The sequence below is a fragment of the Daucus carota genome, chromosome 4 (genome assembly GCF_001625215.2).
Source record: "Daucus carota subsp. sativus chromosome 4, DH1 v3.0, whole genome shotgun sequence".
Classification (NCBI taxonomy): Eukaryota; Viridiplantae; Streptophyta; class Magnoliopsida; order Apiales; family Apiaceae; genus Daucus; species Daucus carota.
Window position 1 is genome coordinate 24,114,141 of NC_030384.2, and position 6,943 is coordinate 24,121,083.

At 33.5% G+C, this 6,943-nt stretch overlaps 1 long non-coding RNA gene across 1 annotated transcript; it reads right to left on the minus strand.

The window, feature by feature from the left end:
- Positions 1-1,988: 1,988 nt before the first annotated feature.
- Positions 1,989-5,224, minus strand: LOC135152024 (uncharacterized). Its single transcript, XR_010291101.1, has 3 exons — positions 5,010-5,224; positions 3,870-4,289; positions 1,989-3,387 (listed from the first exon to the last, which is right to left on the minus strand). It is a non-coding gene; the product is annotated as an uncharacterized LOC135152024 (long non-coding RNA).
- Positions 5,225-6,943: the final 1,719 nt, after the last annotated feature.

Genomic DNA, 6,943 nt, shown 5'->3' on the forward strand with positions numbered 1-6,943 from the left:
ATATAGAATTCTTTTTTTTTTTTTTTTGAAGTCCAAAGAAATTTTATTTAACTCAAACCAGCATCAAGCAAACTGTCTAAACCAGGAGACAAAAGTTCATTGTAGCAATCCAGAAAACATGAAATTCTTGCCATCAAGTGGGCAATTCTTTTTGCTTGCTAACATAGTGAACAAATACATTATCAAAGTCTGCTAATATGTCAAAACAGAATCTGTCTCTATACTTACATCAGTGAGTTGTTGAGAAAAGATGCTTCTACTTGAAAAGCTGATACATTCCCTCATGATTTTTCCTTGGAGAAATGATCCAGAATGGTCCCCAAGAACCATACCAACGTGCTCCTACATACCTTGAGCTTGCCAACAGGAGGTACCACCTATCTTTGACTTTCGGTTTGTGTTCTAGAATTCATCCCAGATGGCTTACCAACTTGTTTAATCCTAGCTTTGTGCCATTTCTGTAATCATATTCCGGCACCAGTCCATCGCATCTCTCACACTGGCACTTTTATTCTCCCAGACCATCATGTTTCTAAATGTCCCCATGGCTCTGTAGCTAGGAAGCACGGACTCTTCGTTTTGGCTGCCGTATGCGAGTCGGACTCTCCCGACTCTCCGACTCGGCCCCGACTCTCTTTAGTGCGTATCGGACTCGCCACGTGGCGAGTCGGCAAGAAAACAGCAGTGGACTCGCCACTGACTCGGGGGCGACACGCTTTGGACTCGACCCAAATAGAAAAAGCCCAGCCCAACTAGTAAAAGCCCAGCTCTCCACTATAAAAACTTTATCATAGGTGGAGAAAAGTGTTCTAGCAGTTGCAAACCTGTCTCTCGACGAACCAGAGATGGAGTTTGTTCTTTTTAAACAAGACGAACATAATGTTTGACTGAGTTTTTATTATTTTTTCACTAATTTTGAAGGATTAAACTTTCATTACTTGTTATTAACTTATGATTTATGAATGAAAATGTGAAGTATTTCACATATAAAATTTTATCCCGTATCCAAGACTCTTCGAAGATTGGAGAATCCCCGTGTCCCCGCACCCATGTCTAGTGTCGCCGTATCCGAGTCCGTGCTTCCTAGCTCTGTAGTCATTTATACCAGAATATCTTGATTTTCAGAACTAAGTTTATCTAACAACCAACCGGGAGCATCCTAATGTCAAGTGAGAAACCCATAAGCTACTAGCAACTTTACAATATCATTAGAAATTGATCGTAGTATAAACACTTTACACAACTTATAACTCATAATAATTAGACAAAAAAAAATATAATTTAACTAAATATTGAAGGAATAAACCAAGATATAAAAATAAATACTTCATTCCATAGCAAATTATATGGCTGCCACACCCCCATTTTATAGTTACTGCTGATGGTCCTAACCCGGCTCCGGCTCAAATATTAATATCTTTACACTAAAAGTACGCAGAAGAAGACATACCTAAGATAAGAGCCTTGAACTGTCAAAGGCCTGATTATGAAAAGTAAATAGTTAATTTCACTTTGGCCATTATAAAATTTTAATTTTAAGATTATAAACACTTCTAAAAAAAGTTACAAATATTTGAATTGCCTCCATCACAGATGTCACTAATATTTGTTGATCTACTTGAATTTGTCTACACTCTTGGAAAATATTTTAAGCTATTTGAATTTCTTCATGTTTTTTCTTAATATAACTGATTATATAGGTATTATACTCATTGTTCATCAAGATTCCAAGGCTTGAGTCCAGATCAAAGAAGCTAAAAAATAAAACAGAATCCTTAGTTACAACTCATTCCTGAATTGAGCAAGTGTCAATCTCGTTCTAAAATTTAACACTCTCAAACAGCATGTGAAAATTCAAGTTTAGAAGTCATAATATGGTCGTAATAAGTAATGATCCATACCTGACCATTAATAGCTCAAAAGAAAGCTCATGTGAAAATGTCAGAAGTACAACTACACACAAAATATACATCAATGCTAACGAACAAAGTCAAGCCAGGAGTCATAATATATAAAATCTGTAACACAATGACTAATAATTTATATTTTGTAATTGAGCATATACAAATATGTAAGAGAGGCTATAGACAATAAAATTTTTCTAAGAAATTAATAACAGACCAAAGAAAATTAATTGAACCAAAAATTCAAAAAAAAAAAACACACAGAGGTGATTTCTCTAGAAACCCTGAATTTAATAGTTTAATAACACTAATGAAACAAACACATGGTTAATTCTTCATCCAACACGAAGCTTATCAACAACAATAAAGCAGTTAATTATATCCTTAGTTCACCATCAAAGCTCCATTTAACTTTTCATAATAAATCATAACTATTAATCCAAGTAAAAGAAATTCAGCAATTCAGCAATATCATAATAATACAAATGCTCAATTTGCCAAGTAAAAGAAACTCATGAAACATCATTATATAGTATCCACCCTTCGGAACCTGGAAATGGACAATGTGAAATTTTTTCATGGCAAATATAGGAAATCTGAGGAACTAAAGTTTTTGTTAAGACATCTCTTAGGAAGTCCAAAATAATAATTGATCAAATCGATGATAAGGAATATGTGCATGTATAGTTAAATGAATTAAAGTTTGAAATGATAACCATTTAAAGAGAGAAATTGAAATAAAACAATGTCTTATTCAATATATGTAAGGTAATGTGAATCAGGTTAAACAAATCACAGATGATGCCTAAGGCTGACCTATATAAAAATTCTTTAATTTTAAAAATGTAGTCATACAAAAACGATTAAGAAAATAGTTAATACAGTACCTAGTTGTACATGCTTAACCTTTCGTTCTGAGGGGTCGAAGATGGGTTGGACTGGCTGGCCTATAGCAAATATTGTCAAACACTCTGGTTAGACTTTAAAGTCGAAGATCAAATTTGGGTTTTCAATCTACTATACTATGCAGGGTCGAAAAATCACATCTTATTCAGGTAGTCGAGTAATTTGTGCATAATCTCCCTCTTTTATGGTTCATCCATTACAACAGACTACTAAATATAGTAATAAAAGAAGGCACACGGATTGTTGTGTGTTAGGTGCGACCCTTAAAAAGTAGTCGAATATCAAATTTGGGTTTTCAATCTACTATACTATGCATGGTCGAAAAATCACATCTTTTTAAGGTAGTCGAGTAATTTGTGCATAATCTCCCTCTTTTTATGGTTCATCCATTACAACAGACTACTAAATATAGTAATAAAAGAAGGCACACGGATTGTTGTGTGTTAGGTGCGACCCTTAAAAAGTAGTAGACCTTCTTAATGCAAGAGCTACAAAGAGGAACTTACTCGAAGTCGAACATTCATCACTTTGCAGAGTATCTTGGTCCATACACAAAGGAAGCTGTTGGTCGGAACTCCTACATATTTTGTTAATCTTTCAGTAAAATTATAAAATCATGAGTTAGAGCTATTCTTTGAAATGTCTAAACCTAATTGATGCATGGTTGTTATTAATATATAGGAGAACTATCTCTTGAAACTTAAATGTGCAAGTGATTAATAAGATTCAAAACAATTCCTATAACTGATCTAATAAATATAAAATCATAAATTATCAATTTTAAACTCACCAATTCATCTGCTATAAATGTGCAGAGATGGCAAAGTGCAAGACCAATTTTCAAGATTCACTATAGATTTTCTATTCTTTAGATGCTCAAGAACATGAAAACATGAGAGACTTGTGACCTTCCAATTTAATACTTTGATTTAAAAAAAAACTCCAATTACATACATAGACATATAACAATAATCGAAATAAAAATAAACATCCAGTCATAAAAACAAATGAATGTAAAGTCATATATCTGCATCAAAATTCATAAACAAATTAAAATACCTGAAGTTTTTTAAAAAGGGTGAGAGAACTTCAAAGATTGAAGGTTTGGCGTCGAAGAAATAATTTGAACTAATTCCGATTGTGGCCGAGCACCTTTAATTGATAAAAAAATGCATTAGAAACTGTAAGAACATTTTTGCTATCATCTAAACAAAGGATAAACATTGTACGACAAAACTCAAGCCTATTATAATATAAAAAAGGACTTGTTGCATTCCCGTTGATGAGTTCATATTAGGATGAACATTTTCTGAATGCCCTGCGGTGCAACCACATTTGACTGAGCCACTTTTAAAGGGTTAGATTTACATTGCGTTTTAGAAATGAAAGTAGAAAATAAATGAACATTAACAAAATCGAAACATACCAGGTTTCAACACTGAGGTGATGACGGGTTAGAAGGAGGTCTTCATTTGGAACCTAGAAAGGAACATGATAAAGGTAAATCCACCCAACTGCAACACTAAGCCCGACATATAAAAAAAGGATAATGAAATGGAAAAACGCTATACCTGGATACATTAATTTTGATATTGAGAATATACCCATAATACATGATTAACCTTAATTCAGATGAGCAATTTCGCAAATACTACATGATTATGTATTGAAAAAAGACTAAAAATAGATTCGAATTAAAGAGGAAAGTAGATTTATTTGATGAAGGAGACTGACTATCTGAATTGCAGTTATTGCCAACTGAAGTTGGTCGTTTCCTAGGCTGTGATGGAGTGTTCTGCACTAAATCTAAACAACACTTGAATGGGAGTAGCAAATTTGTCAATGGGATTCAAACGATGATTAACATTAATGGGAAGCTTTGTCTTACTTCGGATGATAATTAAGTTCTGAGGCGTGGAGTGAATCGTGAGTTATCGACTAAATAAACACAGTAATGTGAGCTTTAAATCAATAAAAACATACAGATTATTTCGAAAAATAAAGGATAAGCATATCTTAAATAACCTGGTGAGTTTGTGTGCGGGACGGCTAAATTAATTTTATTAGTCTGAGAAGCAGAAGGGATTGATACAACGTTTAAATACTACAAAAGATGAATGATATCATTGAATCACACAAAGAACATTAGGATGGTGGAATCTAATATATATACTCTAATCAATAAGGCGCCATACATACATGATTTAACCGATAACTGGTTCGGAGCAGGCCTCAGCTTGCCACCTATAACAGAGTAAAAACATTCGACAGCAGTGTCAAATTACAATCATGATGCTTCATAGCTGTTACAGATTACTAACTGATTCACTTTCGGATGAAGATGAAATATCAACAGAAGAAGAACAAATTCAAAAAATAGTTGCACACGATCAGTTTGAATTGGTAAAGGTTTACAAAATACATAATTGAAGGGAGAGGCTACATAATCAGCGGCTGAAATTGTGGACCGTTGCAAGATTTGAAAAAGAGATATACATGTATGATTCGACAGCGGCTACATAATCAGCGGCTGAAATTATTGATGAGATGAATGTTCTAGTAATTTAGGTAATGACTATAATATTGGAAAAATATAATATTTTGTCATATTACTTATATTTAAACTTAGAACGCTGTATAACTAAACTGTTTGGACTTGCTCTAAGATCACTCCTCAGTCCGCAAAAACTAAATGGCAAACGAATAAACCACTTGGTTCCTAATCGAAAGAAAACCAAAATGGAATAAAATGTCAGAGACAAGATGTTTGTTCATAATAGCTTGTCCCTTTTTCTCATTGCATTTCCTCGTATATAATTACAACTGAGTTGTTACCAACATTTTTTGATATTTTGAAATAAACAAAATACATAAAAAAATAACATAAAACACATTATAGTCATTGGTACAGGAAAGAAAAATATTTAAAAGCGGATGAGTTTCCAATGCAGCCTTTAAGAGGTCGAGCTGTGTGGGAACATATAGAATTCCGTAATATGAGAAGAAAGATTAAAGAAGACGTGCCTGACATGAACTTGACGAGGACTGTCGACTCTTTATCTCTTTTATGCATTCAATAGTTATAAAATTACCCCTTAGATGTATGATAATATTTTACCACACTAGAAAGAACAAGACACTAATAAGAATGTGCAAAAAAATTAATTGATGTGTAAAATGTTTTTTTTCTCCGTATTTGCTGAGTATTAATCAATTGATTGTACACAAGCCAACGCTTCAACAATCTACTCAAAGTCCAGGGTTTAAGTACACATTCTGGTTAACTGAAGGCCATAGAATATGATTAGTACAAGAAGAGGCTTCAATTTTCTAAATGGGTAGATCTTAGTATCTTACTCATATTCTTCTACAACAGGTACTAGAAAGAAGCCAATCTGGAACCAATATATTGTGTTTCTTTCATGGATCTGTAAACCTCACGGCAAGGGCATGAAGACAAAATTCCAAAATCATACAACAAAATGTTCCTGCCCCTTGTAATAGTCTCTTTTTCTAGGAACACAAATAATGGTGCATGCACTTTTGTATTGCAAATGATTACATGACACATCACAAACTTAATATGCATGACAAGTGTACATTCACTTTTAATCAGTACAAGAGCCAACCCAAATTACGGAAGTAGATATGTTATAAACTTAAGGGCAACTGTACATTCATTCTGTGATGAAAAGTTTTCTCAGAGCAGTGATTCTGCTGAGAAGGCAAAAGAGCCCCAACACTAATATAGATGCTGATTACAAATATCAAATTGATTACAAAATATCAACCATTGCTAGTGAGTTATCTCCTTCAATTTGGAAGAAACCACCATTGCTATTGAGTTATCTCCACTTTTCAACTGGTTCAATGTAATGACGAGACAACATCTTCAAAACTTGTTTTTTATCCTCCACAGACCTGATACATATAAAATAATTAGCAGTAGTACAAAGTTTTATCTTTACCCTAATACATATACATTATGCATAAAATACAGTGACCGACATTGAATTTATTCAAGATAAACACTCACATTTTCTTCATATAGTCATATAATGTATCAAAGAGGTCTCCAAGGATATCTGGAAAAAACTCACTTAATAGTTGCTCAATCCCTGCCTTGTCAAGGG